This window comes from Canis aureus, chromosome 9, assembly GCF_053574225.1.
Source record: "Canis aureus isolate CA01 chromosome 9, VMU_Caureus_v.1.0, whole genome shotgun sequence".
Classification (NCBI taxonomy): domain Eukaryota; kingdom Metazoa; phylum Chordata; class Mammalia; order Carnivora; family Canidae; genus Canis; species Canis aureus.
The window spans coordinates 21,375,565-21,402,217 of record NC_135619.1 but is presented as its reverse complement, the minus strand read 5'-3'; positions in this window follow the sequence as shown (position 1 = coordinate 21,402,217).

Sequence of the window (26,653 nt, the reverse complement as noted above, 5' to 3'; positions counted from 1 at the left end):
ATTAAAATAATTACTACAGATATTTTTTAATTTAAATTCAGTTTGCCAACATGTAGTATAACACCCAGTGCTTACAAATATTTCTCACATGTTTAAGAATGTAATATAGAAATGACTGATAAAGAAAAAATAGAAACTATTTTAAAAGACCCATTGTAAAATATAGAGATAAATTCAATATCTGAATGGAAAGTACAGTAGACAGATTTAACTGATTAAAATTGCAGAAGAAAAAATCTGTAAAGTAGGAGCAGTAAGAAATAGAAGCTACGTAAAATGAAAGCATGGAAAGAAAAAAGAAAAAACAGAAGCTGAGTGGGTAATATCAAAGTTAATTTGTGTGTACAGTTGAGTCCTGGGGGAATGGGAGGCAAAAAAAAAAAAAAATTAAAATAAAGGCCTGAAACTTCCAAATTTATGAAAACCATAAGCCCACATATTCTAAAGGAAGAAAAGATGTTCAATAAAACACATGAAAGCCAACCATAATCAATTGTGAAAAACCAAGGAGAAAAAAAAACACAAACTTTCAAAGCAGACAGGAATATGTAAGATATGACATAAAACAGAACAAAAACAAGAATCACAGATTTCTCATTAGAAGCAATGCAAACTAAAAAATGATATATTTAATGTGTTAAATTTGTAAAATAAATCTGTTTATCTAGAATTGTATATTCATAGGGAAAAATCTTTCAAAAATAAGTATGAAACAAAAAATTATTTAAAAGTTTAAAAAGCTGGAAATATTTGTTTCCAGAAAACCTGTCCTGAAATAAATGTTAAAAGAAGTTTTTAAGGCAGAAGAAATATTAGATAAAATCTTGCATTTACCCAGGGCAATAGAAAGCACAGGGTATTGTAAATATGTTAGTAATGTAAATGTTTTCTCATTTTAAAATTATTTAAAAGATAATGTACAGCTTGAAGCAAAAATAATAATAGAGAACTGTGTAGCTTGTAATTTATGTAAAAGAAAAATATATAGTAGCAAAAGTGTAAGTATGAGGAGGAAAACAGGATACTTTGTAATTTTCTTACAGTATACAAAGTCATATTATATTATCTCAAGGTAGACTATAATAAGTTAAAAATTGATAATATAAACTCTAGAATTCCCCCCAAAAAAAAGAGTTGTTCAAGAAAAAAATGTTAAAGAAAAGAAGAAAAAGAATAGAAGAAAAAAATAATGTTAAATAATACTGATCAAAAAGAAGGCAAGACTCTATAACATCAATAGTTACATTAAATGTAAATGATCTAATCACTCCCCAAAATGACAGTGATTGTTAGATGATAAAAAGCAAAACCCAACTAAATGCAGTATACAAGTAATTCACATTAATTATAAAATGAAAAAAGGAAAAAAATTAAAATAATGGAAAAAGATGTATTATACTACAACTAAATAAAAGAAAGCTGAAATGACTATTTTAGTATCAGAACAAGATAGATTTTGGAGCAAAGAATATTACCAGGGAAATCTTGATCTACCTTTTATTCTTTTCCCTCAAGGCTTAGGAGAAGTGTATGTACTGTCTCAGACCACTTCCCCATTCCCCACACCAAAGCATACTCTATCTAGACATGTTTTCCTCCCTTCCTCTCCTGGATTTGCTCATAAGTTTTTCCCTCTTGGTGTTCAATACTTCCTTTGCACTTGGTCCTTAGGTCTTACCTCCTAATATTCTCACATTTCATAATCCCCAATATACGGACCCCCTCCACCACAAATTCCTATATGATTCTTGTCATTTTCCTCAACACAAAACTTACTGAAATGGAACACTGCATTTACATCTTCAACTTCTATTTTTCTTTTCTCTTCTACCCATGAGGTTGAATTCTGATCCTACCTATATCTAAAAGTGTTATCTCACCTTTACAGCATGAAATATCACCCATGGTACCCACCTTTCATATTTTTCTTCTCTTCTCCAAAACATGGTTGTCTTTCTTCAAAGTTGGTTACTATTTTGTCCTCCTTCTGTTCTGCTCATCCTTGCCTGAATCTTAATGGTCAGATCTCTCTACTCTTTTACCACTTTATGCCTTATAAAATCATCAAATTCCATTCCTTAGATGTAATCCCTCTATGAAGAGTTCCCTCATTTTATATTTTTAGCATTATCTTTTCCCTGAGTTTTAAGCTTCTGGTTATATAGAAACCTACCCAGTCAATGACTGTCAGAGCTCTCTTTCTTCTGCATAAAGGATGGAACTCAGACTCTCTGTATTAAAAATTATTTTCAGTAGGAGACTGATCTAACTGTAACCCCCAACCCTAACCCCTAACCCTAACCTGGTATCTACATGATTTATTAATATTATCTCTTACTCCCTCTTCTCTATACAGTTATTTCTACAATAAACCTAGTGATCTTTTTTTGGCCTTGTTCAAAGTCTTTAAAGTTTTCCATAACATGACCTCTCATCCTCTTATCTGTCAGTTCTTCAAAACTCAGCCATAAACTTCTTTCTCTAAGATGTCTAGGGAAAACTTAGTCAATAATAAATGCTCTTTTCACAAAATTCTGTTAGTACTCTTTTTATATCTAAGAAAACACCATGCATTTTTTGTACTTGAATTCTACTCTAAGGGATTTATTTTTTTCTTTAAGTTTAGCTCTCTGAAAGACTAGATTATGATGAAACTTTTATTTCTCTAAATTCCTGGAAATGTTCTTTTGCATAGTACAAACAATCAATTTTTAAGTAAGTTGAATCTTAACACTGAAAATGTTGCTAAATGATCTTTTATGTCATGTGGATGACCTTAAAAGTTATAATTAAATAATCATCTGGACCAGTGAAAAAAGTCTAAAATTTAATCATTGTTATTATAAAATCTGTAAAATCAGCATGATTCTAGAAATAAGAAAGTAAGTATTTCAACAAAGGCAAATGTCTACACTTAGCTAGGAAGTTCATTTACATATTTTAAGAGTCAAAGAAACAAATGATCAAAGCATGGGAGTAATTTATGAATCTGTGGGTAAATAAAAAAATTATGTATTAATCTGCAACTTGAATGCAACTATATGACCAATCCCAACTAGAAGCTACAGAGCAACTTTGATAAGAATTCAATCTTCCTGAAATTTTTCATTATCTTTAGAAAATTGAGAGGCTACCCCCAAATTATATGGGAGATACTCCCCAAATTGATTGAAATAACATAAATTTGTATAGTAGTTAAGCATCCAAAAGAAGATTTATAATTAAGCATAAAAACATTTATAAAATCAAAGCAATGACAGTCACGCTTTCAGTGAATAAATATGAATACTTACTTTTGTATATTTACAATATTTAAGAGAATATCGATTAGAGTAGTGTTTCAACAAATCCTGTTTAAAATATATAATTAAATGGTTACTTTAACTTTGATTTTAAATTGAAATTAAATAATCTTAACTGTTAGACTATTAAATGAATTTTACCACAATGACAGTTTCGTATATTGGACTCTTAAGATGTAGTGCTTTAGAGATATTGTCAATCAAAAAATTGAAATATTTAAAAGAAATTCCATATACTATATTTATACATGATAAATTGTTTAAAGTTCTAAAGAACTTAATATTAAGTTTTTGAATAGAACCAATTATTCAGCTACCTTTGCCAATGATTACTACAATATGTTGCATTTTAGAAGTAGAATACACATTTTGTCCAAGCTTAAAGCTTAAGAATTAGTTTTTAGAATTTCAAAAATTTAAGATTTCTTAAACTAAAATTAATTTCTAATTAGCAATTTTTACATGCGAAACCAATCTCAAAGACACATACAGATATACACATGGCCTCAAATAAATATTTCATTAAAGATAAGGAAATTCAGGGCACTATGAAAAAAGATTTACTCAAGGCCACTAAAGTTTCAGAGTCATAAGCAGAACTTAGACCTCAGGAGGTTAATGTCAGTATTACAGTAAAGTGACTAATTTCCAAAAAGTCTAAGTAAAATGCAGAGCAATTTTAATGAGCAGCATCATTAATCAGAATAATGTCTCTAAGTAAGGTTATAGAATAAGGAATTAAAATTATATATGATTTCACAAACGTAACTTTCTAGACAAACACCTCCTCAGCTTCTATGTATTATACCATTTGGGGGCATGTTTCAAATAGAGTAATTTATTCCTGAGGAAAAGCAATTGTTGTATTAAGAATTTTTTTCATTCAAATTATTAGAAGACATCAAAGAGTTTTCTGAGTCTGCATTTTCTGTTTTGAAGATTCCTCAGTCTCTGTTTCTTGATAAAGTCTAACAGGAAAGTCAAAGAGGTAGACCATGGGAATTAAAAAACTCATTGATATTAATAAAACAGAGAGCTAAACTCCTTTTCACCTATATCAATGTTCATGGGGCCAATGTATTAGCTCTGAATGAATAACAAAAGATGTTCTGGCTAGAGTACTAGATATATTTATGGGTTTTTTTGTATCAAGTAAAGAAACCTTAAGTCCTTTAGGAATGAGGCAGTATCAATGAATACATAAAATAAATGAATTTGGCCACGTATATATAACGGGTCTGAGCACTATAAGCAGACTTAAAAGCCCCTAACCATGCTTGTTCATATTTTTCTCTAAGATCATGTCATATGAGTCCCAACATCTGATTACAGAATGGTTGCAATTATCATTACAGCTAGCATTGTTAAAACATTTGTCCTGTTGTTTCATAGAGCAGTGTAAACCAGAGATACTGACTACTTTAATGAACCCTATTTTATGTCATTTTGACTGGTCTAACCAAATACTAATGGGGATAGTTCTTGACATTCTTCCATTGCTGATAGTTAAAACAGAGCAGTCCCAGCACTACCCAGAGGCAACTCTACATTGAAAAACAGAGGCATATGATCTACAAAAGCATCAGAGCATACTATAATTCTAAAGAGAAATGGTAGGTTATTTCGAACCATCATATATATTCTATTGCATGTATAAATAACCAGCTGTCTCTGTGATTCTAAGCAAGAATCACGTTTTCTGTTTCTTTTAAAAAATTTATTTTGTTGTCAGTATAGAAACCTTCCAAATCTGACAATTTATACATTAGGTAGTTGTGCTCTCTCAATCTTTATCCAACTTATGTCTAGTGGCTTAGAAATTAAACAATTGTAAGGTATGAAGCTATTTATTTGTAACTGTACTTCTTCTAGAGTATCTGTATTTTAACAGATGCTCTTTTTAAAAATGTGATTTTTATAAAGAATATACTATAATTTCTGTATATTTTATTAATAGTAGATTTCTTTACATTTGTTCTGTGTTATTATTTTTAAACTGACTTAATATTACTCAGATATTGGGATCCCTGGGTGGCGCAGCGGTTTAGCGCCTGCCTTTGGCCCAGGGCGCGATCCTGGAGACCCGGGATGGAATCCCACGTCGGGCTCCCTGCATGGAGCCTGCTTCTCCCTCTGCCTATGTCTCTGCCTCTCTCTCTCTCTCTCTCTCTCTGTGACTATCATAAATAAATAAAATTTAAAAAATATTACTCAGATATTGACAAAAGGACCAGATATCGAGTATAATATTAAAATGAGAAACATGAACAAAATAAATTAAGACTTGACTCTGATCAATTCTCCTCAATGAGAGAAGTAAAACACCAAATGCGTATAATATTAAGCCTCAAATATTTCTCTCCCAAATCTCTCTACAAACTTCTTAATTTGGTGAAAGGACACGTACAGATAACATTCGCATATAGATTCTTCATGTCCTTAGATATTCCACATCATCATGTATCGTCATATGGAGGTTTTCAATTTCAAACAAATCATCATTACTGGCCCACCCAAACACACTTCACCCATTATTTAAAAACTTATATATTGACTTCTTTTCCTGAAAGTTCAAAACTATAATTTAGGAATGTTTATAATACATTCTATCTTGTTTTCTCAGTTCTGAATGTTATTGCTAAACTGTACCCCATTGTCTGTGTTTGTTCAAGGGTAATTCAATACTGCTGTAAATTAGAACTATTAAAAAATTACAATAAATATTTGGGTTTTAAAAAAGTTTCAATACCAGAGGCACCACTTGAATAAATTATTTAATATATACTGAAACAGCATAGAGCTTCTTCACAAAAAAAAATGGTTGGCATGACAGAAGCATTTCATCTGAAGGGACAGAAGCATTTCATCTGAAGGGAAGCAAAAACATAAGTAAGTACTTGAAGAGTAATTTCAAGGGGCCTCAGCTGCTGTTTCCTAGACAGATAAAGCCCAGAGTTAAAGGAAAATGGTTTAACCTGTAACAGACTTTTTTTAGATGCAAAGATGAAAGATACATACCTGGCATAAAGATGATTAAATGATGACATTGTTATTGGAAAATCATAAGATTTCCATTCTAGAGTTCTTATAGGGAAAATAACTACCTGCTTCAGAAATTGAAGGTAAAACTCTCCTTATTTGCATTAAGATGAATTGGATGACAATTTGTGTTAGTGTAGTTGGTCTTCTGCATGAAAGAAATGGGGCACAGAAAATTAAAGGATCAATAAGGTTTACCAAGAATGGTAATTAATGTGTGGGGATATACGGGAATGATGTGAGGCATGGAACATTTTTATTTCAATTTAAGTTGATACTGTCAAAGAGGAGAGACCTCAGAAATTATACATGACCAAATACAATGAACATAGTTTTCACTTACATTCTTTATTAAATGTGTGATAATTTTTTTTCCTTTAATAATTTAGATGACCTCTAGTTGGTTACTCATTCATAGGTTTTCATAGCAACTGCATAACCTCCTGAGAAAAGGTACAAGTATCTAGATGATTGCATGTATGTAAAAATATCTTGCCAATAAAATGGAAAGTCCACTGGGTATCTAGCTTTTCTTTGTTTCTTATATAACTCCACTGATTGTCATGATAATTTGAAAGCAGACATTTCCCTTTGACGTCCATCTATGGTATTTCATTGGACCTGCTCAGGGCTAACCTACTTATTTTGCATGGAATGCTTACTCAGTGAACTCCTCCAAGTGCTGTCATTCACTTTGGGTGACGTACATGAAGACTTTCTTCAACAAAATTAGAGATAGAGGGGATCCCTGGGTGGCTCAGCGGTTTGATGCCTGCCTTTGGCCCAGGGCGCGATCTTGGAGTCCCGGAATCGAGTCTCGTGTCGGGCTCCTGGCATGGAGCCTGCTTCTCCCTCCTCCTGTGTCTCTGCCTCTCTCTCTCTATGTCTATCATAACTAAATAAATAAATTGTAAAAAATTAGAGATAGATTACTCTAGCATCTGTCAGGTGAGTATTCACCCTTCACTCTTCTACCTGTCTACCAGAATTGTATGCTTATCTATTTGGAGATTTATATATACATTTAAAATATATTTGTCATTGGCTAGGTGTCAAATCTAACTTGCAAGTGATTACATACTAAAACGGACTGAAAATATCTGATAAAATGATTAATTTATAACATTTGAAAAATTATACTCTTTCCAAGATATCTATTGAGCCTAAGCACTCTTGACAGTAATCACAATTCCAACAACTTGCATCAAAAATCTTTCTAATTATCCAGAAAAAAGTTAAAACACTACAGAAATCAATCTAAAGATGATTTTTACTCAGAGCTGCAAGAATTTTTAGGTCTCTCCTCTCTCCCCTTGCCATCATAAAGTTGCCAATTTAACAGTTGGTAACTTTTGAATGTAATGTTGAATCTCAATTTGTGTCTGCCTGCAATTAGAGTGTACCACAGGGTAGCCTGATAAAAAATCCTTTTGTGGCTCATATTCTTTCCTTTCTAACTCTTATTACATCGTGTGCTACTAATAGTCTTGGTTTCTTAGTCTATTTTTCTCTGAATTATGCTAGTATCTCATTAAGAAGCAGCTGGGAGCCTTTGACTAACAAAATGGACTATTATACCAGCAGAACAAAGTCATGTCTCTCAAAAATGCTTACTTTTAACTAGAAAATGGCAAATAAATGCCTCAGACATTCAAACGTTATATGAAGTTTAATATAGACTGAATAGGCTATTTAAATGTTTTCTTTAATGAAGTGTGTTACTGATATCAAACTTAAAACCAACCGTAAATTCTGTTTACGTTTGTTTTTTTTTTTAGTTTCTCAACAAATATTTCCTTTCCAAGAAATATACATAGACTTAACTCTAAGCCACGAAAAACAATAAGCAAAAGCATATATATAAAATGAAGAGGGGATCCCTGGGTGGCGCAGCGGTTTGGCGCCTGCCTTTGGCCCAGGGCGTGATCCTGGAGACCCGGGATCGAATCCCACATCGGGCTTCCGGTGCATGGAGCCTGCTTCTCCCTCTGCCTATGTCTCTGCCTCTCTCTTTCTCTCTCTGTGACTATCATAAATAAATAAAAATTAAAAAAAAAATAAAGTCCCATGAATAATACATTGAGTTTAATAAAAAGTATTTGTAAAAAAAATAAAAAATAAAAAAAACAAAATAAAATGAAGAGGATTAGGAACAATATCAGAGAAAAAAAATACATTCACTAGAGATGTTAAGCAGGAGAGATTTATATTAAGTTGTTGATGATAACAACACTCTAAGCCCTTCTCGTTCTATGTGCAGTTGGTTAGACCAAAGGAGTATGTCATGCCATAAACACCAAGAAAAGCTAAAGCCCTCTTTTCTTTTTTTAAGAAATATCAAAAAGTCAGCCAAAGGATAGTGAGAATAGAGAGAAAAGATCATCACTGTTTCAATCAAGAAGTAATGGGGAGAAAAAAACTGCTCTGAAAAGAATATTAATTGCATGTAAAATAACTATATTTCTCATGCATGTGGATTACATAGCCTGCTACTGTGGCTTCTTTTCTTCTTTTTAAGTGCTCTGTTTTATTCATGTGACTATGCCTTGTCTTCACAACTAGATTGTAAATTTGTTGAGGGATAGCAGAACCAATTATAGACTTGAGCTTACTTTCATTTGTCCCAAGATGTAGTAAAGGAGATGCTTAAGCAATATTTTTTAATGAAAAAATATTCTGTATTCTATGTAGTAAGTCTTTTTTAAATTGACTGTTTCATGTACAGACCAAGTAACAACTTCCAGGTATGCCAGCTTCTATGATTCCCTGAAGAAGAGAGGTTAAATTATATTAACTTCTACTAGCATGTTCTGTTCTATACTTTTTTTTAGTTTCTATTCAAGTTCCAGTTAGTTAACATACAAGTGCAATATTCATTTCAGGTGTAGAATTTAGTAATTCATCACTTACATACAACACCCAGTGCTCATCACAAGTACCCTCCTTAATCCCCATCACCCATTTAACTCATCCCCCTACCCACCTCCCCTCTGGTAACCATCAGTTTGTTCTCTATAGTTAAGAGTCTGTTTCTTGGTTTCTGCTATATACTTTTATAACTAGCTTTTTCAAAATATTTTATTGTCAAAAATCATATTTAAAAATTATTTCAAATTATTTGCTGCAAAAGCAAAGAGCTCTGAGCAGACCCAGTATTCATAACTGATATAAATTTGCTCAGGAAAAAATGGCATGTCTTTTCCCATCACTTCCAGGACAACACTGGTATACCCTTATAATCTCTTGTTCTAAACAAAGCACAGAGGTGCTCAAATGGCTGGGTCGTAAGAGCACCAGCATTTTTAATAAGAGGTGCTATTTCTAGATCACCAACCTATTACCACAAATAGTAGCCTATATAGCATAATTGATGTTTCTAAATAATAAATTATTTTATATATTGCTTGCTTCATTGAAATTCATTCTGCTGAATATTTATAATCTTCCTGACCTAAAAATATCATAATTTATATGTCAGATGATAGAATTCACAAAGTTAGCCTCCTTCCTCTCACTCTCTTCCATTAGACTAAGTATAAAAATTTAAGGGGAAAAAAACAAAATCAAGCATCTCAACACTAATCCTTAGCAAGATCATTTAAAACATATTTTTTTAATTTTTGCTATTTCCTTGAAACACAGTATCAGATCTGAGAGGCACTGCTTTGCTGCCCTTTCCTGCCTAAATTCCTCTAAAATATCACATCAAACTTTTCTGTATTTCTCATCATAAACACATATATATTCTATGAAAACTGATGTCTGTAGTTCTGTGCTTTAAGCAGTAGGAAGTTTCATAATCCCAGTGGCACATACAATAATGCAAAGTGATAATCATGGGGGCAGAACTCAGGGCATTGCAAATTTGGCATTTCCAAAAAGGTCCAGATGCAGTATGTGGAGACTCTCTATTCACTCATTAGTATTCCATCATCATAGCTTGAGCATGAACAGCAGTGTAGTTTTCCAAAACTCACTTTATAAAAAAAGGCAGATTTTCTCAGGACTCAGCCATTAAGTGAGACTACATTTGCACATAAACCTAATGCACTAATTGGCATGTTCATTTGGATCTCCAAATAGCATCTACACCTGTTTCTCAGTGTGTGAAACCAATAATTACCTTTGGCTCTAACTCATCCTAATGAATTTTATGAGAAGACAACTCATAAAGTAATTCATTTTCTTTGGCAAGTTCTAGATTATCAAAATACTGACTTTCATTAAACACATCAGGTGTTTTGATATTTAAAAAGGTCTTCAATGTAACTAAAATTTCACTGCCTTCTAAACTAGGGAGGAGGAAATGGATAGAGGAACAGCAAGAAGAAGGAAATAATATTTTACATAAAGAGAGGACTTCCGAAACTATGTCGAAAAGCTTTCTGAGAAAATGGATGCGAATTTACTGCCTGAATGAGTCTGACCCCATCCATCACCTTCCAATGAATGATAGATCGTTCAATACAGTATATTTGCTTTTTCTATGTCCCCATATTTGACACTTTAAGGAGACAGAAAAACATAGAAACCCTTCAAAGACTAACCTTTTACTACAGCAATTGCTTCTGAAATATATGTGAGTGACAGAAAGAAGGCTTAGAAGACTATTTCTGAAAAATATGTGGCATTTTATAAGGAAACAAGATCATGAGGTATTTCACTTCAAATAAATTCTAAATCAGTACTACCTACCATCTATACAGCACACTGAATTAAATAACACAAATTACATTTTAAAATTTGTTTACACAAATTACATTAAAATGGCTTATGGGAAGTTACTCTTTATTTTATAATATCAGTGAGATGTCAAATAAATATCAGTGCAATTATATAAAATCACTGGGGTTGGCATAAATAGTTTTTTGATACAATGGTGGCTCACTAAATACAATTAGTACTATTAGAATTTGGTCTTTAATATTTTTAACTCTGCAGTTGAGTTTCTATATTAATAGATGTTTCCAGTGGTACTTTTCTCAGTAGTTGAATTTCCTTCAGATTTTATGTTTTGCTCTTTTTTTTTAAATAAGTACCTGAAGACTCCCATATGGTAGTAAAATACAAGTAGAACGTCATATCATATTACTCTTTGCTGAAGATCCAACAGCCCAACAGGAATGCAGTGTGAAATTTTTATTAAAAATCCAATGCTTAAAACCACTGTCTTAGTTTGAATTCCCCTGATACAGAAAAACCTGACACAAAGACTGAGATGCAGGTGATTTATTTGGGAAATAATCTCAGGAAGTTAGAGCGAAGGAGTGGAGAAAGTGAGACAGAAAAGTAAGAAAACTGAAGTGTGTCTTACTGAGCTGGTTACCTCCGTAGGCAGGTGGGTCTCAATCCCCCACCAGCTCACTGAGGAATCATGTGGAAGGGGCCTCAGAACTGTCCCTCTGAAGGAGGGCAGACTGTGGCCTTTATGCACTAGAATATCCTCATCCACTAGGTAAGGGTTACTCCAGGGGGTGTTGGAACCCCAACAAACTCACCCATGCTGAGAAAATCCTCATGGTTTCAGGGACAGCTCCAAGACAGTAAGGGATGAGTGTTCCAAGTGCACTACTGGATGACTGCACCCAGCTACAGGCTGACATCAGAGGTGGCTGAGGGATGCGATGTAAAGCTCAAAGGGCATCTGCTACAACCATTAAATCCCTTGCACCTCCTAATATGCGTATTTAAGAGGCACTAGCAAAGAATTATGGGATAAAGACGTTATGAACTTTCAAATCAGACTTGTATTTAAAAGCAGTGCCTACCTGATCAGCACTGGAAAAATTCATTGCTCTGCCTAGAGGATGATATAGTAGCTATCTTCTTGGGCTATAGTCAGGATTAAATTAATTAAGGTATAAGAAACATCAGACGTATTGCCAGTGTCTGTGTTAGTTACTATTGGCTTGTCCCAACTATAGTGACAACATTATACTCGTTTCATAGGATTTTTATTCACTGAAGCTATTATGGGAGTTTTCTGATGTCAGGATGTTTTCTTTGCTCAGTTTGTTCATTTTGTATGTGTGGATGCAGGTTACCACTCTGCTAGAAAAAGCAGATTCCATCACAACTTGCTTGTTACCAAGCCATAAGGCTTACTAAGTTTCAGTGTAATAATTAATTACTCACGAAAGATTTCCTTAACTCACTAGACTTGGTTAGCCTTCCTCTGTAACACTTAAGGTATTCATTGCTAATTATATGTAGTTATGCTAAATTGTAAACCTCTATGATGAAAAGAATGTCCATCTTTTTTCCAGGGCTATTGATTAATGTATTTTGAATTCCACTAACATATCTTAATCACATACTACGGGAAGTCAATAAAATTTTTACCCCTCACTTTTATCTGGATGCAGAGATGGTGTGAAATCTTGACTACTAGGAACACTTATAATATTATACACATTGGCAATACAATCTTTGTATTTTGGCAACAATCTTTGTTGCCAAAAACAGATGTAGGTGCAACTTTTACTTTGATTCTAAAGCACACAGTTGAAAGTAAGCCTGAGATGATCCCTTTTATTCTTCTTCAAGCATCTATCTACTTCAGAGCCACTACTCTCCTCCAATAAGTGTGAAAACGTGGTCAAGCACCCAAATATAGGTGAAGAAGAGATACTGAGTAAAAATTTCTGACTTTAGTTCTCTGGAATGATCTTTTGCCACACCCCCAGATGAACCAGAACATGTGGGACAAACCCCCTGGACCCTGTTCTTTTCTGCTTAGATGATGGAATAAGTGCAATTATAGACTGTTTTTCTCGGGGGCCCATTTTCAGAAAAGAAAAATAATCATATGTGTTAGTCTTGCACCTAAACTTTCTGAGGAGTCCTGAAAGCTAGAATGTTTTTGCATTAATCTCTCCATGGAAACAAAAGAGTAAAGTCTAATGTTGTCCTCCCCTTACATCCCTCTCCTTCTCTCATTCAAATCATTAACTTTTGCTCATGTTGTTCTCTTTAGTTTTTTTTCTAGATTTTCTGATTTGGTTTCCAGTCCTAACTTGGGTTCATTTCTTTTTTCAATTGTTTATGTTATCAAATATCAGGTATGGTTTAATTTCATTATCAATCCTGAACACTTTTCTGAATTGCATCACAGCATCTGACAGTTTTAATTTTCTTCACACCTGGACTCATTTGAGCACTCACCTTGCTGAAAATGGATTTATCATTTATGTTCCCTATTAGCTCTTAAAAAATTGTAACCTTGGCTTAGATAAGCCTTTCACTCTGTTTGGTTTTAATCGCTCAGTTTCCAATTACTTGAAAATTGATCTATAATTGGTAAAATTCCTGGCATATTCCTGTCAGGATCCACACCTGTCAAAACCTGACACATCTGACTTAAGTATATTCATCAAAAGGGGACTTGATGTGGAATTACAGTGACTGGGCTGTCAGTAGTACTAACCCTCTCCCAGTTACACTCATTCAATTATCTTTATTTGCTGCTCATATGGGTTGAATAAGAGTTTACTACATAGAACTATAGTAGTATTGAAGGGAAGCATCCTTCCTGGTGGTTGTCCAATAAATGTTTTGCTGATTAAACTCTGAGACTGTCATTTTGCTCCAAGGATTAGCAATAAATGAACTATTTTGCATATAATGGGTACTCAATAAATATTTGTTGAATTAAATCATGTGTTTTCTATATGTTCAGCTTTAGACAAGTCTAAAGTACAATACATGGTGGTATCATTCGGTATTTGATTTGAAGCCAGCCCTTCTGTAGTCTGTAACCTTTTATGTAGGCTATCATCATACTCATTCTATTTTGGAATTTGGACAATCACAAGGCTGGAGATGACTTTGAAATCAACCAGCTTTTCACACAGCTGCTGTACTGTCTTGTACAATATTTCATATACAAAGAATATTCCAGATACAGAGAATATTTCATTGGAAAAAAGCAGCCTCTGCCAAGCAATGTAATGAGAATGCAGATAGTCCCAAATAGGATTTGCAGAAAAAATGTTTCATATTTGCAAATATTTTGATCACAGTTGCTGAAAATACCTACAGTGGTTGGCAAGTGGCTGCAGTAGTTTCAAACCATTAGAATCCATAGGGGAACTACTCTGCTATAAAGGAGTTTCCCAGAATAACTCACCTTAAGATCATACTTGAAGATCCTGTGAACTATCAGCTGACTTGTCTTCCTAAAGGAAAAGAACTGTTGAATGTACCAATGAAACACATGACTCAGGAATAGATATGAATGACTGTTAAGGCTTTGTGTGATAAGAAGATTGTTCTTGCTGATTTATTGCCACAACACATGGTGTCAACCCACGAAGAACATTAGCTAAAGCCAGGATATTTGTTATTGATACCTTTTCTCCAGAACCACATGTCCCAGCAAGATTTGCTCTGTGGAGATACTTCTAAAATATATTTAGAAGTAAAGATGTCAAAGAAAAAAAATAAAAGTAAAAAGGTTCTGTATACAAAAACTTTTAGAGAATCCAGGCTTCTGTATCTACTCCTTGGTGAATCACAACACATATTAAAGGCTGGGGGGAATCCTGTAATAAATAATTTTAGCTTTATTTCACATAATAAGTCCTTCTTGTTTCTTCTTATCAGTATCCTATGAACAAAATTTTCTTTATAACACTTTAAGAGATGCTTCTCTGTAACGCAATCCACAAATGAAGAGGATCTCCAGAACATTTCAAGTTATTCTCCCATTTCCATTGACATGAAAAATACTAAAAGGCCTTTTACTCCAAGAGTGTCTTTATTACATGCTTCAGGATTTGTAAACAGCTGGTTTAATTGAGTAATCCATTATAGACTCCTCTCTGATTGTAACTTCTGTAGCAACTAAAGTGTTGCTTTCTTGCTGAGCACAGAACTCCAAGGATTCTATGACTTGGGTTTTCCAATTAAAGATTCTGGCCTGTCAAGTCTTTTTTTATCTGTAGTTCTCCCTCAAGGAAAGAATAACCTTTACTTCTATGCCCCAGGATAAAATTTGTTACTGGCATTCAGCCAATATATTCACTTAGTTTTAGGATTATTTTAATGAATATTATTCAAATTCTTACTGGGTTACAGTCAACAGACTATATACTCAGAATATGAATATGAGCATAACACAGACCCTGACCTATGAGAATTTATATTGTAAAAAATAAAGAAGAATGCTAAACAACTAAGTACAATACCATCAGGATTATGATATTTTATGGGTCACTGCAAAATATTATGGTAACACATTAATATTATTAATTTTACTTTGAAGGACTTGGGAACAATCCAAGAGGTTGATAAATAAAAAGTGATATGTATTCCCTAGGTCAAAAATTGATTCTTTTTTGATGAATATTCATTAATAAATATTTATTGAGCACCAACCTTAGCCTGGCATCCTTCTAGGCATTGGGGGAAGGGCACAATAAACAAAAGAGACAAACATATCTGCCTCATGGAGCTTATTTTATAGATCATAAATAGATTATATGTGAAAAAATATAAGCAAAATAAAGCACACTCATTTAGAAAATGATAATTACTAAAAATTAAAGCAAGAAAAGTAATCTGAAGAAGAATCTGTAGCAGAATACAAAGGTGAAATTATAGTAGAAATGGCAAAAGAAATCCTCACTAAGGTAACTTTTGTGTAAAATCCTGAAGTAAATGAAAAAAGAAGCCCTGGGAATACCTGGACCCGGTCACTCCAGGCAGTAGGAACTGTGAGGGCTAAGACCACAACCCATGTGAGTTCTTGGCATGTGTGAGGATGTGAAGAGACCAGCATGGCTGCAGCAGCAAAAAAGAGGGAAAGAGCAAAGGGAAATGAGGTCAAGAACTAAGAAAGTCAGATCAAGGAGGCCCTGTAGGTAATAATAATGACTGACTCTTAAGTAAGAAGATATTCCATGGGAGAGTGCTAAGTAGAGAAGTAAGAGTTAGGGGGTGCAAATGAACATATTCTATGGCATCTAGAAATAAAATTATGGGTAAGGGAGGAGAAAAAGGATTGAGATATACTGAACCAGAATCTAGTCATCAAAAATTCTACTAATCATACGTACTAGTCATACATATGTAAGACTGTTACTGCAGGATTCCTCATTTATTGCAGCTAGTCAAAACAGTTCTCTTCTATTTACAGTCAATGATTCAGTTTTTACAATTATCACAATAAATATTTTATGAGAATCATACAAAATAAAATTTATCAGAATTTCTGTATCTGTAGAAGTACTACAAACAGAGAGTATTCTGTGTGAGGTCACATATTTTATGCATTCCAGTGTTTGAGGTAATATCTTAGTATATCTGTTGCATCTTGTTCTTATGAAGACTACACTCCCTTGAAATTATTTACAAAAAAAGCCACTTTGAAACTGAAGTTACCTAAAAAAAAATACACTCCAATGATAAAGTCCCAGATAAATATATTCATCACTAAATCAATGGTTGTTATATTGAATAGGCTCTTGTATTTTTTTTTGATAATCCAATTCAAGAAGAGAAGTGAAATCGTATTAACATATGGGAAATATATTTAACTTTCTCAGTTGACACAAAATAGTGACATTAAAAAAAATTCCCATAATATATAGCTATAATGAATCAATGACCAACTGACTAATGACCATGAACAATTCAAATAGTATTCAAGATTGGAAAATACAAGGAAAAGTTGTATGTGATCTGAAATCTTATGATTCAGATAAGAAAATTCTTGAAAAAGCTTTTATCAACTTAAAATAATGCTAAAATTCTACATGGCATTTCCAATATAAGTTGTGAGACATAAACATCTCTAACATATCAAAATATGAAAAAAAACATTGATGTTAGAGGAATAACCAAATTATCTTTTTCTTCTCTCCAATATAATTTGTATCATAAAATTATTAGAATATGATGAGATAGTTGCAGAGAAGGATACCAAGTGGTGGGTGAGAAAAGTATTTCAGGGTTTTTTTAAGGCAGTTCATTAACAAAAAATTGCATGATAATGTACTGGATTTTCAGAAGTTTAAGGTATTTGTCAGTTTTTAAAATTTTAATATACTAATATTTCTTCTCTCATTCATCTGTCATAAGGATCATGACAGAAAATGTCTAGAGTGATTTGAACAGACTGTTGTAAGAAATATGGATATTGATGACTCTGTTGTTGAAGACCCAGAATGAGGTAAGGAGCATGGTAGATGAAAACTAAATTGCATCAGAGGATATATGAATCATCATGAATAAACCATTAGAAATATGGACATAGAAAGTACCTCCAGCGAGGGCTCAGAAGGAAATGAAAACATGTTTCTAGAAACTAAAGGAAAGGTGATCCTTTGTTCTATAATGGCAGAAAGCTTAGTGGAAATGTGTCCTGCAGTTATTTGGAAAACACAATTTGTGAGCTTTCAATCTGGATATTTGGCTGAGGAAATTTCTAAGCAAGTGTTAGATGATCTTCTTGAGGCTTATAGTAAAAATAACAAGAATTTAGGAAGAAAAAATGTTACATAAATAGGAACCAGAACTACAAAAGTTGAGAAATTTTCAGACTATCCAGATTGCAAAAAAATGTTAAAATTAAGAGATCACTATTAGAAAGTATGCTCTAGAATAAATAAGTAAGTAAGTAAGTAAGTAAGTAAAACAAACCAAGGTGTGGCTTTACAAACTTTGCCTCAGAAAGATCACAGCATATTCAGCATATTCGGTTACATGAAAAGCTCTTTGAACAGACTAAAAGTGTGGATCACAGATCTCATTTAAACCTAGGAAAGGATCTAGAAAGCTTAAGGGTATTAACCTTCAGCCATCTCAGCAAAAGCCAAAAATAGGGATAGGATTATCTAGGAAAGATTTATGGACAATCTTGCTAATGACATAAATCTCAGTGATATATACAGGACACTCACAAGGTTCTTAAGTACTTTATACAGGCAGAGGCACCACCAGCTTGGATTAAAAGGGACAAAGGGGGCGCCTGGGTGGCTCAGTGGTTGAGCGTCTGTCTTTGGCTCAGGGCATGATCCTGAAGTTCAGGGATCGAGTCCCACATTGGGCTTCCTGCGAGGAGCCTGCTTCTCCCTCAGCCTATGTCTCTGCCTCTCTGTGTGTGTGTCTCTCATGAATAAATAAATAAAATCTTTAAAAATAAATAAATAAAAGGGACAAAGAGTCCCAAATAAAAGAAGGCCATAAACTGCACACCACGCCACTCTCCCTTCCAAATACTACTGGCAGGAACCACACAGCTGCAATCACTTGCTACCTTTTATGAAAAAAGAAGAAAGACTCAGAGCGGACAGCCTAGAGAGTAGAGCCACAAACTATAAAGGATTATCCCCAGGTCTTGAAATCGACTGGAGTTTGCCAGATTGAGTTTCAAAATTTCTTGAGACTGGTGACTCCTTTCTCCTTCCATTTTATTCCTTTTTAAACCAAGATGTCTATAAATATTGTCCTACACCTGTCCCACTATGTATTATGGAAGCAGATAATTTGCTCTTTAATTTCACATGTCCATAGATGGGGAGAAAATATGCCAAGGACAGATTATCACAACCTCACGTATACCTAATTTGGATGATGCAGATAATGAATTTGGGTATTTTTCAGCTGATAAGATTTAGGTAAGACTTTGGACTTAGAGTTGATGCTGTAATGCATTAAGACTTGGGGGAAGGGGCACCTGAGTGGCTCAGTGGTTGAGCATCTGCCTTTGGCCCAGATCATGATCCTAAGTTCCTGGGATCAAGTCTCGCATTAGGCTCCCTTGTGAGGAGCCTGTTTCTCCCTTTGCCTATGTCTCTGCCTCTCTCTGTGTGTCTCCCATGAATAAATAAAATCTTAAAAAAAAGACTTGAGGGATTGGGATATGGGATGAATTGTATGTATTCTATATGTAGAATACATATAGAACACATACAAATGAATCTTTTGAGGCCAAAGAGTAGACTGTAACAAGTAGAATAATGGTCCCTCGAGATGTCCATTGCCTAATGTCTGGAGATTGTGAATATTTAACTTATATGGCAAAAGGGACTTAAAGATGTGATTAAGAATATAGATTTTGATTTGAGGAGAGTTTATACACACACACACACACACACACACAAAAACACATAGTCCTAAAAGTGAAGAACCTTTCCTATTGTAGTCAAAGAGAGAGAGACAATGATGGAAGATAACTCAGAAAGGTGACACATGACAAGAATTTGACCTGTCATTACTGGCTTTGAAGATGGACAGAGGGGACCATTAACCAAATAATTCTGTGGCCTTCTAGAAGCCAAGAATGACCTTTAGTTTATAGCCAGCCCAACAACAGGGACCCCAGTCCTACAATCACAAGGGATTGAATACTCCCAACAATTCAAATGTGCAAGAAGATGAATCATTCCTCAGAGCCTCAAGAAAGCTTGTTAACATCTTTGTTTTGTGCAGTGATAACTGGAGCAGACCTCTGATCAATAGAATAGTACTAAAAAAAATGTTGGTTAAACCATTAAGTTTATGGTAATTTGTTATGTCAATAACATAAAACTATTACAGGTGTCATTGAAAACTGTGAACTTACTACTTATAAAAATAGTATGAAATTCAGTATGGCTAAGCACAGAGTATTTAAGCTAGAATGGCAGGCAAAATGATGAAGGTACCAAGAAGTGTGGGCCAGACTATGCATATCTTTTCATCTAATGGGATTCCTAGTTCTATGAAATGGGAACCAATGACAGACAACCATAAAAAGAAACATTTTGGAAAATGAGCAGAAATTGAAGCAGTTCTAGAAGGCCAAAAGCAATAATTATCCAAAACTATGCTTCTGCCACCATTTGGCAAACTGCTGCTGAGTCCACAAATGGACAGATTTTTAAGCAGCACTTTGATTTTTTGCCTCAGCTACTACAAATTCAGTCCCAGACATAAGTGTTCTGAAAAGTAACTTATACCAAGTGCATATGTTCTATCTCTAAGTGGGATGAGGGGAGTTCCTCTGACTTCTACAATGGAAGACAGGGAATTCCCTATTGTAAGCATTATACTTAAGGGACAGTAGGAAAGTAGGAAGGAGGAATTGTCACTGAAAATGACAAATGATCAAGTTTTGTGTGTGTAATAAGACTCTTAATTATAAAAGACAAGGCTAATCTACCAGACATATAAAGCAATTTAGGAATCCCATATAGTGGGCAGAATTATGACCCCCCCAAAAATACCCATTTCTTAAACCCTCTAGCCTGTAAATATGCTGCCTTACATGGAAAAAAAGAGACTTTATGAGTATAATTAAGTTAAGGAACTTGAGACAGGGAGATTGTCTTCCTAATCAGTGGTTCTAATCTAGTTATATAGGTCCTTAAATGCAAAGAACAATTTTGGCTGGAGTCAAGCCAAGATGTGACTATGGAAGAATGATCAGAGAGGTATAACTTTGCTAGTTTTGAAGATGGATGAAGATGGCAGGAACCAAGGACTGCAGGTGCCCTCTAGAAGCTGGAAAAGGAAGAAATGTATTCTGGATTTCCAGAACCTCCACGGAGAGAGAAAAAAAAATGCAGCACTGCCAATACCTTGATTTTAGCTCTGCAAAATCTATACTAGATTTCTGATAAACAGAAATGTTAAGATAATAAATTTGTGTTGTTTAAGCCACTAAGTTTGTGATTATAGCAACAGAAGGACATTAATACAAAAACCTCCCACAATAAAATCCAATACCCAGATGGCTTCACTGGTGAATTTTATCAAAAATTTACAAAAAAAAAAAATTAGTAGCAGTCCTACCTAAAGTCTTCCAAAAAAATAGAAAGTTAGTATTTCCTAACTTATTTTGAAGTTAGTGTTATACTGACACCAAAACTAGACAAAATCATCACAGGAAAACTACAGACCAATATTCCTTATGAAAATAAATGCAAAAGGCTCAACAAAATAATAGCAAATTGAATCCAGCAACCTATAAAAAGGATTTTTTACCATGATCAAGTGGAATTTTTTACTGGAATGTAAGATTAGTTTAATACATGAATATCAATCAATATAATCAACAAATGAATAGAAGACAATATAGCAGAAAAGCATGACAAAATGCAACACCCTTTCATCATAAAAACACTCAAAAATTTCAACAGTAGAAAAAAATTCTTCACTCAATTGTTATCTCTGGAAAACTCACAGCTAACATTATATTTAATGGTGAAAGGATCAATTCTTTTTACAAGTAGGACATTGTGCTGGATGTCTACTCTCACCCGGAGGTTCCAGCCACAGCAACTACGCAAAAGAGAAATAAAAGGCATTTAAATTAGAGAGGAAGAAGCAAAACTATCTGTATTCATAGATGACATGTTGTTTATAGCAAATCTTGAAGAATTAATAAAAAATAATTCCAGAGTAATTAATGAATTTAGCAAAGTTACAGGATAGGAGATCCATATACAAAAATCAATCTATTTCTATTCTCTAACAATGAATAAGAAATGCAATTAAGAGGGACACCTGGTGGCTCAGTGGTTGAGTGTCTGCCTTTGGCTTAGGTTGTGATCCAGGGTTCCAGGATTGAGTCCCACACCGGGCTCCCCACAAGGAGCCTGCTTTCTCCCTCTGCCTGTGTGTCTGCCTCTCTGTGTCTCTCATGAATAAATAAATAAAATCTTTAAAAAAATAAATGCAATTAAGAAAACAATTCTATTCACATGAGCAGCAAAATAATCACTTAAATTTACATTTAATTAAAGATGTATAAGATGTATATACTAACACTTACAAAATATTGTTGAATGTAATTAAATAAGACCTAGATAACTTGAAAACCATTCTATGTTCAGATATATTGGAAAACTTAGTATTTTTAGATGAATATATTTTTGTATTTTATACAGTTCCATTCAAAATCGATAACAGAAAAAATTGATATTTTTATCTAAAAATACCTTCCAAAATTGACTCTGGTAGAGACAAAAAAGTTTTATCTGAACAATGACAGAAGATATAGAAAGTAGTTAGTTAAAGAGTTCCCCCAGGTAAAAGTACAAGGCCCATAGGGCTTTATAGTAACTTACTGTTAAGAAATGCTTTTATGTCAGATGCCAATTGTTCTAGAGCATAGAAAAAGAACAAACATATTCAAATTTCCTTTTTGAAATGAATGTAATTAATAGTTCTCAAACCCTGACAATGAAAAGTATAGAAATGCTCACCTTACCAATATTATACATATACACATGCACACATGTGTGCACCCACGCACACACACACACATACACACACACACACACGTCTTAGCCCAACATCTTGCATCTTAATGAAAAAGTCTTAAATCGGGAAAAAAAAGAAAGGCTTTCCAGTATCTCCACTAATACTAAACAATGTGTTGAAGGTATCCACAAGTGCAATTAGAGGAAAGAAAGGATGAGAGACTTTACAGACTTTACAATTGCAATGCAGAAAGTACAATAATAATGTTTTGCAACAATAAGATACTTCAACCTTACAGTGATATAATTTCATCTTACTACAAGTAATTGGGAGTATTTAACAAATGGCAAGCTATATATCAACACACAAAACTCAAAGAACTTCATATATATAAAAAATGTCAGAAGATATCATAGGAGACTCTATTTATAATAGTGGAATAAGTGAATAAATTGACACTCCATTTTCTGAGATATTAAGACAACATTCATAAAGATACTATTATGGGCTGAAATGAGTCCCCCTCCAAAAGATATGTTATAGTTCTAACACCTGGAACCTGTGAATGGATGTTGCCTTATTTGGAAATGGAGTCTTGGAGATAGAGTCTTTAGGGTGGGTTCTAATTCAATAGGACTGGTGTCCTGAGAAGACAAGGACATACAGGAAGAAGATATCTATGTGATAACAGGCAGAGATTGGAGTGATGGGTCCACAAAGCCAAGGGACATCTAGATTTGCAAAGTTTCTGGCAAACACCAGACACTAGGAAGAGGCAAAAAAAAAAAAAAAAAAGATTTTCCACTAGAGGTTTTAAAGGAAGTATAGACCAACCTACACCATGACCATGATTTTTGGATTTCTAGCTTCCAGAACTATGACATAATAAATCGGTCATCCATTTTATGGAACTTTGTTATGACAATCCTTGGAAACTAGGAAATACTACTATTTCCTAAGTCAAAGTAAAAATTTAATATGTTTCATAGTTTATTTGAAAGAAGAAAAGCTCAGCCAAAAAACCTTTGAAGAAGAAGAAAAAGTGATGACAGTGACGTTATCAAACATTAAGTAGAATATAAAGCCTCTCTAATTAAAATAGTGTGGTATTGATGCTTAAATATAAGGAACTATAGAACAGAATAGCCAGAAATAAACATGATTGCGTATGAGAATTTCAAATGTGATAAAGGTGGCTTCTTCAATTATAAATTAAAGAACTTTTTAAAAATAAATGGCTTGAGAATAACTAAAAAAAAAAAAAAAAAAAAAAAAACAACTTGGATCTATTTCTCATATCATACCCCAGGATAAATTCCAAATGATGTTTAACCTTAAAATAACTATACAAATACTAAAAGAATATGTAGATGAATTTCTCTACAAACTTGAATAGAACAATAATCTTAATCATATTTTAATATCTAGTAGCAATAAGGGAAATAAAAGTTAAATCTAACTACATAAAAATTTAAAAGAAATGTTTACTTGGTCAAAAACCCAACATTAGCAAGGGCTACTGACATTTCTAGGATTATTCTCCAAGTGAGAAATACAAAATGCCAAAAGAAATGGTTGCACAAAGGTCTGGTGATCTTGATCTTTGGTACTATTAACAGTTGCTTCCGACCATCTTACAGTGATTGAGACACTGAAGTGCTTAAAGACCCTACAGCTCTGTGCACTGGTTTATGGACTTTTTTTTTTCCCCCAATCTGCATTTAATCTCCAAAGCTGTTCAAAATGCCAATCTTTTCTTTCTTTTCTTGGTCTACCTCGCTTTCTGCCCCACTTAAATTTGGCTTGTTCCAAAAATAAGAAATATGTGTACTTTCAATTATTTCCCCCAATTTTTATTTATTCTTCAACTTCTCTTTTACTTTATTAAGTGGTGCTTCTGTTGTTTTATTCTGGTTATATCATTTGTCTTTCTTTGATTCTCATTTTCATTTTCAAATATTCTTCCATAATCCTATTAGGAGCAATGCCTGCTTCTGAAAATGTAAATAGGTAAATTGATCTTTTTTTTTTTTTTTAAGATTTTATTTATTTGGTTGAGAGAGAGAGAACATGAGTGGGGGAAGGGGCAAAGGGAAAGTCAGAAGCAACTCCCAACAGAGCAGGGAGCCTGATCTGGGGCTCCATCCCAGGACTCTGATATCATGACCTGAGGCAAAGACAGATGCTAAACCAACGGAGTCACCCAGGTGCCCCTAAATTCACCTTCTTGACCTAATGTTTCCTAGATGAGAATCACTAAGTCACATGTGAAAATGGAGACTTTTCTCTCTCTAAGCACACACAAAACACTTTCCTATTAGAAACCATTTATTGTCAACTACCAAGCAATTTTTTTCCACTCTTAGTATCCTTTATTGTAAATATTATAACAATATTTCATTTTTCTATATTAAATAGAATCAAAGAAAAATTTAGTCTTTCAGGTATAAAAATCTGATCTCCAGCATGGTTGGGATGAAAATTTATTTCAAAAGGATAAATGCATCCCTATGTTTATTACAGTATTATTTATAATAGCCAAATATGGAAGCAAACCAAGTGCCCATTGAAAGATGAATGGATAAAGAAGATGTGGTACATACAATGGAATATTACTCAGCCATAAAAAGGAATGAAATCTTGCCATTTGCAACATGTATAAATCAAGATGGTATAATACTGTGCGAAGTAAGTCAGTCAGAAAAAGACAAATACTGTTTGATCTCATTCATACATGGAATCTAAGAAACAAAACAAATGAACAAAGGAAAAAGACAAAAAACAGACTCTTAACTATAAAGAACAAACTAATGATTGTCAGAAGGGAAGTAAGAGGATGGGTAAAAAAAAATGAAGGTGATTATGATTACGCTTATCATGAGCACTGAGAAATATATAGAATTGTTGAAACTTTATCTTATATATCTTAAATTAGTATAACACTATGTCAATTATATTTGAATTCAAAAAATAAATTTTAAAAACAAATTTTTGTAATTAATTTTTAATACGATTTAGAAATGCCTCAGCTTCATAGCATATTAATGATATTTAAATATTTATGACTTCATCAAATTCAAAAATCTTCTCTAAAGTTTCTTTCATATATAAACTGTACAATTTCACGGCATTTCATGTTTTATTGTGAAGTGACTAATAAAAAAAAGAATATATTTAATAAAGTTTTATTTATTTATTCATGAGAGACACAGAAAGACACAGGCAGAGGGAGAAGCAGTCCCCATGCAGGGACCCCTGATGTGGGACTCAATCCCAGGACTCCAGGATTACGCCCTGGGCCGAAGGCAGGCACCAAACCACTGAGCCACCTAGGGATCCCCATTATTAAACATATTCTTTGAATCAACAACACTCATTAGCAAATGTGCCAATACTTGTTTGTTCAGAGTTAACCCTAAAGAAGACCCTTTTAAATACTCACATTATAAATTGAGGAGAGGCAATCCATCCCAGTAGCCCTTTCTTGGAACATGATTTCTGATATTATAAAGGACCTCTGGTATTAAATTCTTTTAAATGTGTCTGTGAGATATGTATAATTTATATTTTTCTCTTTTTCTCTAGTTTAATTAAGTATACAAGAAGGCTGGAAATCATTTCTATCTTAAATACTATAACTGTAAATTGTCTTCAACTAAATCACCCAATAAATGAATACCTTAAGCTTATAATAATACATTTTCCTGAATAAAATTTCTAGGCAGGAAACAATAAAATATTACGAATTAATACATATGAGCTTAAAGTATTTTCTATCAAAGGAAGCAGAGATCTTATTTTATTTCAGGAATAAAACATCGAAGAACTCAACATTAACTCCAGGTCTAAAGCTTCAACAACATGGTCACTTAAGGCAGATAATGAGTTAAGAAATAACCCCGAATACCAGATTCATTATCATAATAACAATCTTATTTTAGAGTTTTCTATTTGCTATATCTGGCAAAAATCTCCTATTATACCCACACTAGCTATTTTTTTAGTTCTTCTTATGGACACAATCATTTCTTAGACCACTTGTTTTTTTTAATAAAATAATTTTTTATTGGTGTTCAATTTACCAACATACAGAATAACACCCAGTGCTCATCCCGTCAAGT